The 19,556-nt window shown below is 41.7% G+C and overlaps 1 long non-coding RNA gene across 1 annotated transcript; it reads left to right on the forward strand.

Annotated features, from left to right (window-relative positions):
- The first annotated feature begins 2,973 nt into the window (after positions 1 to 2,973).
- Positions 2,974 to 7,283, forward strand: LOC135321474 (uncharacterized). Its single transcript, XR_010381217.1, has 3 exons — positions 2,974 to 3,111; positions 3,496 to 3,798; positions 6,929 to 7,283. It is a non-coding gene; the product is annotated as an uncharacterized LOC135321474 (long non-coding RNA).
- Positions 7,284 to 19,556: the final 12,273 nt, after the last annotated feature.

The following is a 19,556-nucleotide window of genomic DNA, read 5'->3' on the forward strand; positions in this document are numbered from 1 at the left end:
GCTTAGCACATAGAAAGATGTATAAATATACATACATTTTTGAATATATAAAGAATTATATTCATATATCATAGGAGTTCTTTATACATTCATGATCCTAACCCTGTGTCAGTTTTGTGTGTGTCAAATATCTTTCCCAGTTGATGACATGTATTTTTCCGTCTCTTTATGGTGTCTTTTAATGAATAGAAATTATTTTATTTTAATTTATTTTGTCAGTATTTTCCTGTATGATTTTCATCCTTTGAGTTGTATTTAAGGATGGCTTGACCTTAAGTCAGGTGATAAAGATGTTCTACATCTTCTTCTAAAAGTTTTTTTTGTAAAAAAACCTTTTTATTCTGTTATGTTTTTACTTCCATTTCCTTTTGCATTCCCTCTCTCTTGAAACATTTAAAAGTAAGGTAAATAAATCATGATCCTTTGCCCCAAATACTTCAGTGTATATTTTCTAAAAATAGGGATAGTCTTTTAAGAATTTAAAAATTTTGCTTTCCCCATTTAAATCCTTGATCCCTCAGAAATTAATTTTTGATTGTGTTATGAGGTAGACATCCAATACAGTTTTTTATAGAGATAACTAATAATCCCATACTATCTGAGAAGAGTCCAAGCTTTACTCTGTAATGACACTTCCAGCAAATACCAAGTTTTTACACATGTGTTGCTCTGGACTGATTAGTTTGTCCCATTGGTCTGTTTGTTCATCCTATTAATATAGACCACACTATCTTAGCTTAGTAGTGAGCTTTGCTGTCAGGCTGAAAAAGTCCCCCTACCTTCTTTATCTTCTTCAAGAGTGTTTTGACTACCATAAGCTCTTTGACCTTTCATGTAAATATAGTTCATTTGTCAACTTCCAAGAAAAATCATTTGGGGATTTTTATTGCAATTTCATTAAACCTATAAATCAGTTTTGTAATAACTGACATCCTTGCAAAACTGAACCTTCTGATCTATGAAGTTAGTAATGTCTCTCCATTTATTTAGATATTTTAAAATGTCTTTTAATACACATTTACAGATCTTTGCTTGCAGAAAGATATTGCATGTATTTTTAGATTTATTACTAATTGATATTGTATAGTTTTCTTGATATTATAAATGGTATCTTTTTAAAATTTAAACTCTAAATGTTTGTTATTGGTATAGAGAGTACAATTGACTTTTACAAATTCATCTAGTAATCTTGCTGGAAGCTCTAATGTTAATGATTTATAGATTTTTTTCAGGTTTTCTATGTAGACGATCATATGATTTCCAATTCTTATATATATATATTTTTTCTTGCTTATCTAGGTTGGCTGCAACTGCTGGAACAATGATGAACAGAAGTGAGAATGGATGTCCTTGAATTGTTCCTGATTTCAAAGGAAGTAGTCTTTAACATCTCAACGTTAAATAAAAGTTACTGGAATTTTCTATGGGCACCTTTGTTCAAATTAAGGAAATTGTGTTTTATTCTTAGTCTGCTGCATATTGAATTTCACTAAATGCTTTTTCTGAATTTATTGAGATGATCGCATATTCTCCTCACTTTAATCTGCTATGTCAATTATATTGGTAGATTTTCTGGGTTTGAACTAGACTTGCATTCCTAAAATAAACCAACTTGATTATAATGTGATAGACATTATACTGAATTCAGTTTACCAATATTTTTTTCAGAATTTTTGCTTCTATTTTCGTGTATGAATTTTTTTTCCCCTGGTTTTAAAAAAAGAATTATACTAAATTTTTGAAATAAGTTGAGGTAGTATTTCCTCTTTTTCTGCTTTCTGAAAGAGTTTGGTAAGAGTGAAAGTATCTGTTCCTGAATTTTGGGAGAACTCACCTGTAAAGCCTTGAAGTTTTATTGTGGGAAGATTTTAAACTGTTGATGTAATTTCGTTTGTAGTTATCAAATCATTCAGATATTCTATTACTGCTTGAGTCATTTTTGATAATTTATATTTTTCTAGGAATTTGTCCATTTTGTCCAACTTTTCATTTTATTTTTGTAACTTGTTCATAGGATTCTTTTTTATCTTGGTAATCTCTGCTACATCTGTGGTTTGGTTCTTTTCTTTTCTTAGTCTTAATTTTGTTTGTTAATATTTCTATCTTTTTTCTTGATCAGTTTTGCTAGACGTTTATCCATTTATTTGTGTTTTTAACGATCAAGCTTTTGGCATCTTGATCTATTTTATTGTTTTTATTTTTCCTATTTCATTAATTTCTACTCTGATCTTTATTATTTCCTTTTTCCTGTTCTTTTTGGATGGATTCTGTTGTGTTTTTCATAGTTAACTTCATAAAGCAAATGCTTAGTTAAGTAATTTTCAATTTTTCTTTTTTAACATAAGCAATATAACAGTCATATAAGTTTGTGAGGTAAGTTTCCTTCTCTGTATTGTTTTTTTCCCCTCTACTAGTTTGGAAGTTATACACTGTATTTCTAGTCTTTCAGTGGCTCTACTAGAAATTTTATCATATATATCTAACTAACAACTCTAATGTTAATATTTTTACATTTTTTAATCATCCAAGTATGTCCAGATGTCTCACCTACAATTACCTCTCAATCAATTTCCATACTATTACTGTCAGATATTTACTTCTGTTTTGATTTTCGAGTCCCCATAAATAAGACATAATTGTCTCTCAGTGACTCCCTGATAGTAAAATCATCACCACTTTGGGTCCCAAGTTAATTCTTTCGAGTCCTAAGATAGTCCACTGACTTATACAGGCTTTCATATCCCTAAAGAGTGCGGACTTTCAGCCCAGGCCTGACTGCAAGGATACCACAACCATTTAGAAAATCAAGTTCATGAAATGATTGCTATTTCTGAGAACTGTTTACCTCAGACGAATTTCCCCTTGTTGGAGATGATTAAACAAGGGCTGCTCCCTCACCCTTTTCCTGTTTTCATACCTGACACATGCTGTGTTTTCTTTCTAATGAAACAACTCTAGGGGAATTTTCTAGGGCCGTTGAAAACCTGCTTTTAAAAATAAAATTAATTAAACATCTCCTCTTTTACTGGGATTCCACTAATTTCCCTAAGTTCTCCTTTCCTTTCCCTGCGGCTGAAGTCTTGAATCCTTGTTGGCAAGTAAAGTATTTGGGTAAGGCATGGGCTATTTGATACTGAAAACAAGAGCCTCAGTCAACAGTGGGAATGTGGGCTTCACTTGTCAGAGTGCATTCCATGTCCTTCCTGAAGTAAACATTTCAGAAAAAACCCTTTAAGACTCTAATTGGGCCAGCACAGCACAAAAGGGGCCAAGTAAAAGCTGGAGTTAAAGGAGAATTACGGCTATTCTCTCTTAAAAGAAATCTGTATTTCTGAAATGGGTGCTGAAGGGTGACAGCAATTTAATTCTCTGTCTTTATATTCCTGCTGTAAGTGAAGGACCACTTGATTTCAGACTCGGGGTGGACTTGACCGCTGGTTGTCCCACTCTTAAACCCGTGGCCTGACTCAAATGGCTCTTTCCATGTTTCCACAGTAAACTGCATTAGGCTCTTTTGGATTTGGGTTTATCCCCAAGTTCACTGCCTGCCAAATTCATAAAAGGGATGGCAGGGCAGGGGGAAGCCATTCTGTGACCGGAAGAGAAGATACATAATACCACTGGGCTCTGACATTGGGAGGCCACTGCCTGGCTCCAGCATGGGGCAGCCAGTCTCCCCTGCAGGAGTGCCAGGAGGCAGAGAACAGGACTCTGGAAGATGCATCTGCATCGTGAAGCCACAAAGCCACAGGGATAACCTCTGATGAGAAGGAGAAAATTGAATGAGAAAGTTAACAGGTGGGTAAGGAATTCTGTTTGCAAAATCTGCACTCAAAATGAGTTTTTTGGTTTTTTTCAAATCTATAAAGTGAGCTTTTTTAAGATAAAAAGCCACCTCTTTCTTCAATAATGGGGACATTTCTTCCATAAATGTGCAATAGGAGGGGATTATTTTTCCTTCCCCTTGAGAGTTCATTGCTTATCATATCTCCGAATCTCAACCTCTGAACATTAGCATGGAGCTTTGCTGCATCACCTAGTGTTTTAAGTTTTACTTTTCACTTCTTGAATGGGACTTGCTTTATCCACCCTTCTGGCTGTGGTGTCTGTCAGGTGGAGGTTTGGGGCATACCGTTTGTAAACCTTTCCAACAGCCTTTTAGATCTCACCTTTTCTGAAGACTGAGGGCCACTGTATTTAACACATTTTTCTTTCTATGTCTCAAATAGAAAATTTACGTTTAATATCCAAGTGAATATAAGCTATTCTTTTTGAGAGTAGATATTTTTGCTTTCTTCATAATAATCAGTCAAAATGTTTAAGTGTTCATGAGAATATAAACTTTATAATTTTACACTTAGACATGTATAAGTATGTGCTTTATTTTAAATTTTATTAATATTTGTCCAGAGCAGACTCCGTGCCAGGCATTGTTGTGTTTTACATGCATTAACTTATTGATCCTCACAATAGCCCCATGAACATGAACTGCCATTATTTTTTCCATTTTACATGTGAGGAAACCCAGGAACAGAGAGTTTAAATGACTTGCCCCAAATCAGACCGCTCGTTAATGCTGGATGCAGACTTCGCACCAGGCAGTTGGCCTGAGCTGGCCACTCACACCACGCTCCACTGTGACACCTCTGTGGCCAGATGTGCTCTGTATTTAACCTGTTTCCTAGGCTCAGAGGCATGTGTGGAAGGTGCATTAACTTCTAAAAACCACTAGGACCTTACACTAAGTCAAGTGGGCCAGGCACATACTGTACGATTCCACTTACATGAGAATCCTGGCGGATCAAATTCACAGAGGCAGAAATTAGAAGGAGCACGAGGGAAGGAGGGGTTGTCGTTTAATGGGTACAGAGCTTCAGTTTTGCAAGATGAAAGGAGTTCTAAAGCTGGACGGTGGTGATGTTCGCACAACAATGTGAATGTACTTAATGCCATTGCACTGTGCTCTTAAAAATAGTTAAAATGTTCAATTTTATGTTATGTATATTTTACCACAATAAATAAAAGCAAAATAACACAACAACAACAACAACAACAACAAACAAAGCCTTACTAGGAGTCTCTTGAATAGACCTGTGATTTACTGAACACAGAGTACTCGCTTGTTACTAGGAGCTGCTGGGTAACAAAAACATTGTGTTCAACTGCTTTGAACCCTTCAGAAGTTGGGGATCAACCTGAGACATAACTTGGAAAAGTCTGTGTGGGTCCGAGTCTGTCATATACATTTCACCTCTGCGTTTCAAGACAGTGCTGTCTATCAGTGGGAAAGAGGGATTAGAGCGATGTCTGGCCCAACAGAGGACCATGGCAGTGCCTGCTCCCTCCCTGCACAGGGGGAGGATGGATGGTCTGCCCTTGGGGGTCCCCCAGGCTCTGCTCTGAGAGCCTCGTTCAGTGCTCCAGCCCCTTTGATGCTTCTCCTTCTGAGTGATGTTCTCTGGTCCTGTGTGTGCCGCAGCTCAGCTATCTTCCTGGCCACGTTGGCCAGCCCTGCTGGGGATAAGCCTACCTTCTCATCAGGGGAAAAGCCGCTGGCATCCAATGTCCTTCCTCCTATGTCCATAACCTGAGCCAAGAGGATGCATTCTTGAACGTTTTGCCTCTCTTACAATAATAGAGTGCTGAGCAGGGTTTTATCAGGCACCATGGGGCGCACATGAGCACACTTAATCTTCACAGCAACCCCGCTGGCTCAGTGTCAATACCCCCGATTAACATTAGGAAGCTTGCTCCCATTTCTCAGAGGAAAATAGGCCCCCAAATACACCCTCTCATAGAGTTCTGTACGTTTGATTCAACACTTTTCACGGAGCATAGTTACAGATTTCTACGATTTGTTGTACTGTCTAGCTCCCCTGCTAGGCAGGAAGCTCCACCCTTGTTTTGTTCTTAAAAGTCACTTTAGCAAAGAAGCACAGTGCTAGGTATGTATTAGGCATTATGCAAACATTTTAGAATGAACAAATGAGTTATATAACTTGTCTAAGGTCACATTGCTAATGAGCAACAAGTCAAAGAACAGGATCCAAATAAAACCCTACAACACATCTCTTCGTTGTGCTCTGTGTGTTTAAAGTTATATATGCACGCGCGCACACACGCACACACACACACACACACACACACACACGAGATTTTAAAAAATAGGGCACAAAAAAGAGAAAAGGATGAGAAAAGAAAGACCTGCGTTCCCCTAAGAGGGAGGGGGAGGCCCACAGGGAAAGAGCTTGAATCCTTCACTGACCATCATCCTTCACTGATGGGCAGGTGATGTCACGGAGGACAGTGCCAGGGCCTGGCTACCGGCCAGGGCAGCAGAGGCCCTCGGGGCTGGCAGCCCTCCCTCCCAAGGCAGGACTCTGTCCAGCATCCAGGGGAGCTACTGGCTGATATCAGAGTCCATCAAGTGCCCACTGCATGGAGCTCCTCCTTCCACCCTGACTAGCCCCATCACTGTCACTGATTCACCCCGACGCCCTTTCCACACTCCTATGCTCACACACCTGCCCATACATTCATACTCACACATTTACACATACACCAGACCCATGACACTCACACACACTCACATATCTAGCATGTGCACACATACACACACAGAAGTAGACATACATACACCCACCACACACATCCACAGACACACACAGAGACTCACACATACATGTCTTCTCTCCCACATAACCTCCTACTCACACCTAGGCACTCACACGCACACACACGCAGTCACACACGCTTATACATGTGTGCATCTGAAAAGATTACTTATTGTGTTTTCTGAGGCTCCCTAGTTCCCTTGGAATTAGGTTCAAACTCCTTGGCTTGGCATTTGGGGTCTGCCATGTGGAATCTCAACATATCTTTCCAGATCTTTTTTTCCCCACACCTCTCTGTGTATATCCTCCATTAGGAGTCTTTTGGATGACAGCCTGGACCACACTGGCCATCATGGAGGCTGTGAGGTGGAGGCCTGACCTGATACTGGGACCTCTCTTTCCTGATCTCCACCATCCAGACCTCTATCACTGGTACATCCGTGAGGACTGTCTGAAGAACAAGATCCTGTGAGGACCCTTCCCACCTTTGCTCAGCCTTTTTTACCTGCCCTTATGCTTCCCGACCCTACTGAAATCAGACCCTTCTTCAAACACAGATGAAGGCACTGTTCTGTGTATCTGTCTCCGGGCCCTTCATCCAGGAGGGAACCCTTCCCAGCCCCAGGTCTCTGTGTCCCTCCCTCACACCACACACCAGCCTTGCATTAAAGTTACTTGACTTAACTTGCCTCAGTAAGTCTTCAGTCCTTGGGAACAGGCTGGTTAGTGTTGGATTTGTCTGTGTCATTTCAGAGTTTGGCAGGATACCTTGTACAAATCAGGTGCCTTAAAAACTCATTTACTTCTCTAAGATGTAAAGGGCGATTACACTTTTTTCGGTCAGCAAATTCATCCATTGTTATTTAGCTCAATTTATAACATTGTGTGTTGAAATGTATTGAAGGCAACTATTTAAGTGTAAGCATTTTCTGATAAGGATCAAACCTAGGTTAATAGCTACTTCCTGCATTGGTGGATGTGAGGAGCTCTGCCAAGGGGCTGGTCCCAAGGGAATGAGATCCTCTGGAGACCAGATGTGCAAGGGAGTCAGGGAAGGGCCAGCTCATGGGATCATAGCTCTTGGTGGGAAGCAGGAAGAGGCAGCTAGGTCACAAGATAAAAGTCAGAAAGTTCTAGAAGAAGGGATGCACAGAAAAGAGGGAACAGAAAGAAAGATGTAAGAGTTTAAAAGACCACTCCCCTTAATTAAACACTTTGCCTTGGCTTGGCTTGGCTTGTCAAGCCAAAGGGTCAAGATTAAATTAAGAGTTTTATACAAAAGGATTCCCACTGCTCTCCATGTATTTACTGGAGCACAAATTTTCTCATTTGAAGAGTTCAGTGACTGTGGCTTCTTGTCTATTATTATTAAAATGAGGCTCCCATAAGGATAGCATATCAACTTTAGAAATGCTACCATGGGTTATGAGCTCTTCAGAGGGAAATGTCTATTCAAGGGAAAAAATATTATTATTGCTACTTTATTACTTTCAAATTCAGCCGAAGATTTGCACTGGGGCCACTGGGGCATCTTACATGTGTTGCTTTGATCTCTACATTATTTATTTCCATATCAGCATGAGTGTTTTTCCCCGGGAATCTCTAGTTTCTGGCCCAAGGACTCTTTGGCAGTTCAGATGCTGTGTCAGAAAGCGGGGCTCTGGGACTTGCCATTTTTGTTCAACATGTAGATTTACCTTTGAAGGCTTAAAAACTATTCAAAGGGGGGTTGGGGAGGAAAAGAGTTATTTTTTTTCCTCCTACCTCTGAGTCCAATTACCTAATAAAGATTCATCATTCCTTTTGTCCGAGGAGCTCTGTGACCTAATTTTGCTCCTTGCCTGGGTTCAGATATCACAACCCATTTTTATGCATTCAGCTTTCCTAATGAAATCCACATGTCTTAAATCAATAAAGCCATTGTTTAGCTTCCATCTCTTTTCCTCTAGTGTCTTTTGCCTGGTCTATTTTGTTTGCATACTTTTATGGTAGGAAATAGGGCTCTTTATCTAGAAACTCTCCCTCTCCCCCTTTTTTGGGGGTCTTTTTCTTATCTTTCCTTTTAATGATTAGTGTTTTGTTGGTGTGCAGCAATTAAATGTGCAGGGCTTTCTTTAATGGGCTAGTCTAAAGGAAATCTTGTTTATGCAGGTTTTCTTTCTCATTAATTGTTTATTTTAGATAGGTTAAGAAAGTAACAATGGAAAACTGAACATCTTTGTTCAACATCTTTGTATACATGGAGGATGTGAAAGCTCCCTGTGTAAACTTCAGAACCTCAGCTTTTATTGCCTGTCAGCATTCTCTCTTTTCCCCAGAACCCCCAGTCTGTCCCTTCTTTCATGCAAAAGCCAAGCAGTACTGAGGCTGTAGATCTTTTTACGTTCCTGGGGCCCCCAGTTCACGTCAAGACCCTCTTTAGTGGCTTTCTGCTCCTAATGAACTCCTACTGAACCCACGAATATTACCTGATGGATGGATAGTCAGGCTACTCTGGGAAGTAACATTTTACTTATCCAAAAATCTAAGGCTTTAAAATAAAGACCTACCTACAAGTCCCAGAGATGGTACTAAAGGATTTTTTTCCTCTTGAGACCCAGAGCTCTCTTTGAGTCTCTCCCTAAATTCTATGTAGTTCTCCATTAAATTGTTACCAGACCAAACTTGGATCTGGTCACCTGGTGCTCAGCAAAGCCAATCTGCTGGACTCTGAACTAAGAACTAGGACTCCATTTTATGGCTGAACTCTTGTTTAAGCTGTCATTACTTTTCTCGCCTGACTGCTATTCCTTTGTTTCTGCATTCCTTCACTTTCCTAATTAGTAACTGCTAAAGTCTGCTCTTTGGAACTCAGGGGAGGCTTAGGAGACTAAAGCCTTTTTCTACAAACAAGAAACAGGGAACACAGAGGGGCTTTTGTGACTATGAGAGCCACACATGGTCCTGCTTGGTTTTCATCTCCTCTTTTCTTGGATGCTCCCCAGTCCTGAGAGGAAGAGGCGTAGGACAAGAAAGGGAATACAGTTTTGGATGAAGAGGGTCATCACAAACTCAGCAGGGGAGCTCGGTTTTAAGGACACTCAGTTTCACCATCACTGACTTTCAATAGAATCAAGCAAAACCCAGCCCAGCAGCAGCTCCTGTCATTTCTCCAGGGATCTTTTTTCCCTCATCTCTGCAGCTTATCGTGACAGAAAGTACGGGCCATGTTACCTAGTTGGCGCTTGAACCTAGAAGACAATGGTGGTGATACACCAGGTTCGACTTAGTAGTTAAAACATGAGCGTTTGACCATTTAATTCCCTGAATTCTCTTGGATTCAGCCGTGCCAAATGGGAGAGATAAAAGAAGGAAGAAACAAATGGTGGGTCCTAATGTTCAGACATTCTCTGTGAACCTGTTCTTTTTTCTTCTTTCATAATTTTCTTGGTCCTTTTATGAGTTCTTGTTTATGTCTTTTTTTTTTTTCTTCTCATTTTCAGGGTTTTGCCAGAGTCATGGCAAGTCTTCTCTTCCCAATTCATCTTCTTTTTCTGTAGTTTTATTTAAACCATATCTTAAGGATGAAAAAATATTCTTTTTCCTGAAAAGCTCTATTGTTACCATTCTGGACTTCGTGTAAGAAGGTGAACTTGAAATTAAATCCCCACTTGTAGCAAGGATAGCTAGCTGGCCACTTTAAAAGACAAAAAGAAAAAAATTAAGCCCACCCACAACTGCTTTATTAACCTCTCTCCTTGAGGGGAAATAGTTGAAAGGCAAAACAATGAATATAACTGTTCCACTTTGTCCCCCTAAGAAATACCATCAGCTTCCTGGACGCGGCAGTTTACTTCGATGAAGGCAGAGAGAGAGACTCCCGCTCTGAGTGCTGTGCCCAAGGGTAGTTGCTAAGCCCCTTGTCTGTCTTCTACACTGTCTCTCTCCAGACCCTTCATTCTTCAGAAACATTTCCTCTTTCATGTGTGGAATGACTTCTCAGTCACTCCTGCAAACTCATTCTGCAAACCAATTTCAAGTCCTTCTCTGATGTGCAATCATTTCCCCTTGGGCAGGCTTTCTCTGGTTCCTCAGACAATTTATTCTTCCTTGAGCTGGGGAGGACAGAGGGGAGTGAAAGAGGAGGCTGGAGCATGGTTTCCCTGGGGCTGAATGTTTTTTAATTAAAAAGGGGAACACCATGTTTGAAAAGTCGGGACAATTCCTTGGAGGAGGCTCCAGACATTCTCCCTCTGGCTGATGACAGGCCCTTTGGCTGGTGTGTGGGCTGGAGCAAGGCCAGGAAAGCTCTGCAAAGGCTCTGTTCCCCTTCCCAGCCTGGGTTGGGTGTAGCACCCAGTACCCCCAGCTTGAGGCTAAGACCCCGGTCCCCTCTCTAACACCCTCTTCTCTTTACACAGGTGCTTCTACCTCTATCATTAACTGGCCCAGGCAGCAACAGGAGGTGCTCTTAGAAAAGCTCTTCCGAGCATCATCAGGGGATGCACAAGGACTGAGGAAGTGGTGGGCGGTTCAGCAGAGCTGTGTGTGACCAACTGGTCACACCTTTGTTGTTGTCATTGGGATTTACCGATGGGGCAGTTCTGCTATGATGAATGTTATGCCTGAGGTGTAATTGGGTTTGAGATGTTTTAAAAGAAAACCAGCTCTGTGTCGGGTCAGGAAGAGCACAAAGGTTTCATTTCAATTGCCAGTTTGGGTCCTGGCTGCCTAGAGCCCTGTGTTGACAAAGATTGTGAAGATTTTTTCTGGCTCAGAGAGATGGGGGTGGCTGGGGTGGGCGTAGGAGTAAGAGTTCTGGCCCTTGGACTCATATTCCTTCTATCCAGAAGAGGAAGAGATGGCAAGGTCAAGGACACAGCCTTCTCTCCCCATTCCCAGGACTGAGCTGATCTAAGCCTCTTCCTCCTTCCTCTCCCCTGGGCTCCTTTGGTGCCTCCCAGTCATGACTGTGCAGTCTCACCCCACAAGCTGGTGGAAGAGACAAGTCATGCGAGAGCCAAGGGAGAGGTGACTCAAGAAAGAGAAACGAGAGACTTGACCGGCACACTCCCAGGGAGTCCAGTGGTCACGCCCAGCCGTACCAGCTGGGAGAATAAGGATTCCTAAGCTCTTGATGTAACCATTTTTTCACACAGTTTCCTGGAGTGGGGACAATGAAGCGCTGTCATGAGGATGAAATGAGAAAACGTGTGAAAAGTGCTTGGAATATTTTCCTGGCACGTATTAAGTTCTCCGTAAATTTCAACCTTTGTTACTAAATGATATATATCCTCTTTATTTTCCTAGTATATGTTCTACTCCTGTAGTGGCCCAACACCTGTATCCCTCATGACTCCATTTTGAGCTTATCCATGTCACAGTGTGGCCCCTTTGAGACTCTCTGAGCTTCCCCTGAAGACAGAGCATGTGGCTTTGGGGGAAATAGAGGCATCCCAGGATCAGAGAATGATAAGTGTAGAAGGAATCTTGACCATCTTCTCGCTCTTACATTAAGAACTGATAGCATCAAGCCAGACATGGGTGGGCAGGAGAGGACGCTCAGTGTTCTCAGCAGCTGTGTGGGTTGACAGAAGCTTTGATAAAACCATGAAGCTGATGAGCGACACTGAGGTCTCCCTGCTTCTCTTGCATCCTCTCTGACTTTATCAGCTCCCTTTCTTTCTGACACCCAAGAGCCCACCTCAGGTTGAGGTCCAGGGTGAACCCAAGCCTTTTTCTCCTGGGTTCATTAAACTTTCATTCCCTGGGGCAAACAATGTGGTTGGGCTTTAAGAAGTTATCTGATTCCTGTGATTCACACCAGTAGGAATGGTTGGTTCTTACCAGTGGGCCTTATCTAGCCTTTAAAAGAGAAGGCCATGACCACAATGATGGGAGTGCTTGCTACACTATTTAGTCCAGAGGGCTTTTCATTCTCCATCACTACTTAGGAAAACGAAGAGTTGGTGAAAAGTTATGCTCTTTTAGGAATGTTGGCTGCTGATCCCTGATTCACAGAGAGCCTTCTCCTCCTCAGTCCATGCTGAGGATTTTTTTAAAAAGATGTTCCGAGAAGTGAGCTTTCCCTGATCGTTCAATAGTTCTCACCATCAGGATGTTTTCTCTGGTATCTAAGCTAACTCCTGTCTGTGCTGTTTGATCCATTTTATTTCTTCCTGTCCTGCCCTCAGTGGAAACAGAAAACAGCTGGTGACTGTTCCTCGCACAAAACAAAGGATTCTGGCTTCTATGGATATTGGATGACAAGGTAACTCCTGAGAGCAGCCAGCCCCAACACGGATGGTTGGACTAGGGTCTCGCATTTCAGAAAAACCAGGGGCACCATCGTACACCAGTTTTATGTCACTGCCATGCGTGTGACAAATCCTGTGTTTGGCTTGGGCCGGCTTCAGAAGCTTCTCCTCGCACCACGTTCCAACTGAGAGCCCGCCACAAAAGGCCGCCTTTGAGCCCTGCTCACGTTCTCCACAGCTTTCAGATTTCCTGCGCGTAGCCAACAAAGTAGCCGACGTGGAGAACATGGATAGTGTCACCGATGTCGAAATGTAGAATTTAGCCATTTATTAAAAAGGGGAGTACGCAGAGTGTTGACATGCAGAACTGCAGGGCCCAGCTCCGAGTGGTCTCATTTATATTATTTCCTTTGGCAGCGGGGTGAAAAAAGGGAGACGGGTTTAACTGCCGCCTGGACCCAGAACTCTCCCTTTAAAGGGGCCCGAGTACAAGACTGCGCCCAAACATTCTTGCCAACGCAACAAAAACAGATTGCTTTCTGTCTCAATTCACTCTCCCAAAGTAGGAATCCATTTTCAGGGTTTTCACATTGCAGGTTTATTTCTGCTGTGCTGTCAACTGCTTTTCAAGTGGGACTGATGCACTGGTGTGAACTGCCAGAGAGTAACTCGTAATGATACCAACTCACGTTTAATGAGCATGTGCACCACGTATTTGATGCATATTGGCTCTTCATCTTCTCAGCAAGCTATGAGGTAGGCATTGCTGTAATCCACGTAATATAAATAAAGAAACTGAGGCCCGGAAAGATTAGGAACTTGCCCAAGGCCATTCACTTTGCAAGAGGCAGAGGCTGGACATGCATCCACGCAGTTTGTTTCCAGAGCACAGACCCTCAGCTCCAGCACGACACGCCCTCCATGTCCAAAGCCATGAGTTGAGTACGGCCATCTCTCTGAAAGTTCAGGTTGCTTGATGGTGAGTATTTCCACACATCATTTTTCACAATGATAAAACAGATGTGTTATGGAGTTTTATGCAAACATGCAACCTTACAGAATATTTTAGTGTGTAGTGGATTGCCTCAGGCTGCACCCTGGGCTCCCCTGGGGCTGTGGGCTTCCTCTCCTCCAGATCTGGGGCATGCAAGTGAAACATTTAAGAGGTACTGTGGTGTACCTTATCTATTCCTGGTTGCAGGTGTCCTGCACTGAAGCCAGAGGTCAGATGGTAGGTGCTGATAACAGAATCTCTCCCATTTTCCTTGGACCTTGGCTCTACCTCCTTTCCTCTTGGTAATGTCAAAGATATGGAGGGGGAAGAGTTAGGCCATGCCAGTAGCTTTGTAGGGTCAGGCAGGAGCATCTCCACAGACATTGGGACCAACATCACAGAAGTAGGGGCCATGGACTGTCACTGACCAGTCATTCCCTATGCCTTTCCCAGAGTTGTGTCCCCCTGATGCTCCACCCCTGGGTGGGCTGTGCTTCCTCCCCAGCACTCTGGGCAGAAAGAAGGGGCGATTCTGCCTATGTGCTCATCTCCAGCCCATCTGTCTGCTGATAATACCATGAAACTTGGCAGAAGTCAAAAGATGAGCTCCTTCCATCATTTAAAGAAACAAAGATAGATCTCATGTTTCACTGAAGGAAAGTCTTTTGAAATCATGCCATCCTCCCTTTCTTTCTGGGAATCAGGGGCAGGGGACTCACAAAAGCAGAACCCTTGTCAGCTTCTCCTTCATTGTATGTTTACAAAGAGAAGCCAGCACACAGCTGGGAGGATTCTTCTGGATTGACTTTGAGTATCACCGAGAGCTACACTCCATCTTTCTTTGAAGGGTCAGCTGCTGGTGACCAGCAAGTTTACATCAGCAAAACAAGTTCACTCTGCTGACTTTCATATTGGGCTATTACAAACTAAACTCTAAGAAAGATTGTGCTGATAAAATGCGCCAAGGTCATAAATAGCATGCCAAACCAGTCTATATTGAGAATTTTTTCCCTGTACTGTTTGTATGACTTTTTTTCTCTCTCTCGTGTTTTTTTTTATTAGAATTTTTATTTTGAAATATCTGCTGATTCACATGCAGTTGGAAAAAATAATGCAGAGAAATCTAGGGTACCCTTCACTCAATTTCCCCAGTGGTAATGTCCTACAGAACTGCAGTAACAGGATCACAACCAGGACAGTGACTCTGGGTACTGAACAGTTTCATCATCACAAGAATGCTTCGTGTTGATGTTTCACAGCCAATCTCGCTTCCCTCCCTCTTGACCCACTGTAAACCATTAATCTGCTCTCCATTCTATAATATTGTCATTTTAATAATGTTGCACATATGGAATCAAAAGTAGGATTGGCTTTTTTTCACTCAGCATAATTCTCTAGAGATTCATCTGGGTTGCTGTGTGTATCAACGGTTCATTCCTTTTTATTGCTGACTAGTCCACGGTAAGAATGTACCACAGTTTATTCCATCACCCACTCACTGAAGGACATCTAGGTTGTTTCCAGTTTTGGGCTATTATGAATAAAGCTGCTATAAAAATTTGTGGCCAGGTTTCTGTGTGAATGTAAGTTTCATTTCTCTGGGACAGATGCCCAGGAGTGCATTTGCTGATTGCTGAGTCATATGGTAGCGGTAGGTTTTGTTTTGTCTTTTTTTAAAGAAACTGCCAAACTGTTTTTCAAAGTGGCTGTACCATTTTACGTTCCCATGAGCAATGTGTGAGTGATACAGGTTCTCCGCATCCTTGCTACCCTGATAGATGTGTAGTGGATATCTCATTGTGGTTTTGATTTCCCCAGTGGCTAAATATGTGGAATATTTTCTCGTGTGCTCATTTGTCATCTGTATATCTCTTCACGAAATATCTTCTCATGTCTTTTGCTCATTTTCTAATAAAAAGTTACTGTTGAATTTTGAGAATTTTTAATACATCCTAGATACTAACCCTTTGTTGGAGATGCGGTTTTCAAATATTTTCACACTGTCTGTAGCTTGTCTTTTCATTCTCTTAACATAGTCTCTTGTAGTGCATAAGTTTTAAATTTTGATGAAGTCAGATTTATCCATTTAAAAATATTTTCTCCTATTTTTTTCCCTAAAAGTTTTATATTTTTACATTTGAGTCTATGGTCCAATTTGAGTTATTTTTTGTAGAAGGTGTGAGATTGAGGTCTAGGTTGGGTTTTTGGGGTTTTTTTTTGTTTGTTTGTTTTTTTAGCCTATGGATGTCCAATTCCCTGTTGGTTGAAGATGGCTACCTTTACTCCACTGAATCGTTCTTGCATCATTGTTGAAAGTCAGTTGGGCATATTTCTGTGAGTCTATTTCTGGGTTCTTTATTCTGTTCCATTGATCTTTGTCTCTCCTTCTGCCAATACCACCCAGTTTTGATTGCTTATTACTTATTACAGAAAAATAACATGACTTATTACATAATAAGTCTTGAAATCATATAGACAGATTCTTCCCACTTTATTATTAAAAATTTTTTAAAGCTGTTATACTTCCTTTACATTTTCATATACATTTTGGAATAATATTTTGTCTATATCTACAAAAAATATTGCTAGGATTTTGATATAAGTTGCATTAAATCTGTATATCAGTTTGGGGAGAATTGATATCCTTACTATGTTGAGTGTCTCTATCTATGAGATGTCTTCTTATCAGCATTGTGTAGTTTTCAGCATACAGCTCCTGTGTGTGGTTTGCTAGATTTATACCCAAGTATTTCATTTTAAAGCATTTATAAATGCCATTCAACTTTTAATTTCAATGTCAGTTGGTTTTTTATGTTAATTTTGTATCCTTTGACATTACTGAACTCATTAACTCTAGGGATTTGGGGGTAGAGTCTTGGGATTTCCTATGTAGACAATCATTCAGATAAGGATAGTTTTACTTCTCCCTCTCTGATGGGTGTCCTTTATTTCCTTCTCTTGCCTATTGCACTAGCTAGAACTCACAGCACTATGTTGAATTAGATTAGTGGGTGTGGACATCCTTGCCTTGTTCCCAATCTTAGGTAGAAAACATTCAGTGCTTGTATATGGTCTCAATACACTAATTAAAAGACAAAAGAGATTGGCAGAGTAAACTAAAAAACGTGATCCAACTCTATGCTCTCTCCAAGGAACCCATTTCAGATATACTGACACAGGCAAGTTGGAAGCAAAAAGATGGAAAAAGATATATCATGCAAACATCAATTGAAGGAAAGTAGGAGTGGCTATATTAATATCAGATGAAGTAGACTTCAAAGCAAAGAAAATTACCAAAGAAAGATAAGGAGATTATATAATGGATAACAGGTCAATCCATCCAGAATACATAGTAACCTACTGTTTAGTTTTCAAGTGTTTGGAGATGTTCTTGTTATCGTCCTGTTACTGATTTCTAATTTGATTCCATGGTCAGAGAATTCACTGTGTGTAATTCCAATTTAAAAGAATTTGTTGAAGGCTTTTTTTTAAAATTGCTCAGATATGGTCTAACTTGACACTTGTTCTGTGGGTACTTGTAGAAAATGTGCGTTCGGCTGCTGTTGGGTGGTGCTACTCTCCAGTGAGGTGAAGTCCCGGCTCCCTACTCAGCTTTCTCGGATATCACCCCCATGCAGGGCAGAGCAGGGCATGGGGCCAGGGGATCTCTTTGAAGCCTGTGAAGATGAAAGTTTAGGCTCCCTACTTGGCCTTTTCTGGCAGGGTGAGGCCACAGCTTTTTTCTGTGTTGTTTGACTGACATAGAACATTTATTATCTAAAATAACCTGTCTTCTCACATGGCCCTGTCCCTCTCCCTTTGGCTGGAGAAGAGAGGGCCTGCAGAGAACACAGAGAGAATATAGAGAGGGCATGGGGGGGGCATGGAGGGCATGGAGGGACCTGGAGGGCATGGAGGGTCATGTAGGGGTATGGGGGGGGCATGGAGGGGCATGGAGGGCCTGGAGGGGCATGGAGGGCCTGGAGGGGCATGGAGGGGCATGGAGGGCCTGGAGGGCATAGAGGGTCATGAAAAGGCATGGAGAGGGCTGGCTTCACTTGGGGTTTTCTTTCACCCGTGCCCATTGGTGTTTCCCAGTTGCCTTCTTCTTCAGCTCCGAGTCTGCATTACAGGAAGCTTAAAAAGGAAACCCAGAAGCTCACCACTGTGTTATTCTTTGGGTCCCCAGGTCTCTAGCTGTCTGCCCTCCTCTCTCCACCTTTTATGGTTTTATACATAACATCCATGGTTTCTAGTTTTATTTAGCAGAAAGAAAAAGAGAAAATTACATCTACCCCACCTTCCTGGAAGTGGACATCAATTTCCCTTGGCTTTAACAATGTTCACATTAAAAAACACAGTTCTTTGATGCTCTGGACTGTATCTGCTGGACCTCCCACTTCTCTCTCACTTAAAAAAATAAGGCTCCAAATCAGACTACAGTTACTTCCCGGGGGAGAAGCTTGAAGCTCAGGACACTGAGACACTGCGTGGGTTGCTGTGAGTTTGTTAAACTCCGTCCCTCTATATATTTGCTCTTGTCCTTCTTTCAGAAAATGGAGCCTGGGTTTCCCATGTTTGTCCAGCATGGTTTGTTCTTGGCATATGTCCTGGGTCCAGCATGCCAAACGTCTTCGGAATTAAGATCTGGATACAGATCAAGGATAAAGTTAAGGCTTCTTAGGTGAAACAGCCACGGCCGGCAGGAGGCAAGAGCAGGAGAATGAGTCGTCTCCGCCAGGGGATGAACCTGTTAATACATGTTTGCTCAGGCGGCCGTAATATTTTCTTACGGTTCTGGAGATTAGAAGTCTGAGATCAAGGTGCTGGCAGGGTTGAATTCTTCTGAGGACTCCCTCCTTGGCTTGTAGAGGGCCGTCTTCTCCTTGTGTTTTCATGTGGTCTCTCCTGTGTGTCTGTGTCCTAATCGCAGGGCCCATCCCAGTAACCTCATGTAACTGTAATTACCTCTTTAAAGACTGTCTCCCAATATAATCACATTGGGGAATTAGGGCTACAACGTATGAATTTTGGAGAAAGAGTTCAGCCCATAACAAGCCCTGGATAGGAAAATGTGAAAGTGGAGAGCAGAAAGGGTGGAGTGAGCCCCAGGTGAGACTTTAGCATTGGCCAGGTCAGCACAGGCAGCATCGGCTGATTCCACTCGGTGGTTTTTCCTGCTGATCCTGATGTGAGGCCCAATCCTGGCTCCTCTCCCCGATGGGCCTGGCCTAGTCCAATTCCTTCCTTTCTCTTTCCTTCTTTCGTTCGTTTTCTTTCCTTCTTTCGTTCGTTTTCTTTCTTTCTTTCTTTCTTTCTTTCTTTCTTTCTTTCTTTCTTTCTTTCTTTCTTTCTTTCTTTCTTTCTTTCTTTCTTTCTTTCTTTCTTTCTTTCTTTCTTTCTTTCTTTCTTTCTTTCTTTCTTTCTTTCTTTCTTTCTTTCTTTCTTTCTTTCCTTCCTTCCTTCCTTCCTTCCTTCCTTCCTTCCTTCCTTCCTTCCTTCCTTTCTTTCTCTTTCATTCTTTCATTCTGACAAGGGAAAGTTATGTCACTGAGGGAATTTCCCTAGGTACTAAACACTTTTTTTTTTTAATTTTAAGAGTTTTTTTGTTTGTTTGTTTTTAAGCAAAAAAAATGACTGGAATTGAGCAGTGCCAAACTAGAGGTAGTTAGAAGCCACTGAATCTAAATAAATCTATTTTCTGTTTTTTAA

The sequence above is a fragment of the Camelus dromedarius genome, chromosome 6, assembly GCF_036321535.1.
Source record: "Camelus dromedarius isolate mCamDro1 chromosome 6, mCamDro1.pat, whole genome shotgun sequence".
In the NCBI taxonomy this organism is placed as follows: domain Eukaryota; kingdom Metazoa; phylum Chordata; class Mammalia; order Artiodactyla; family Camelidae; genus Camelus; species Camelus dromedarius.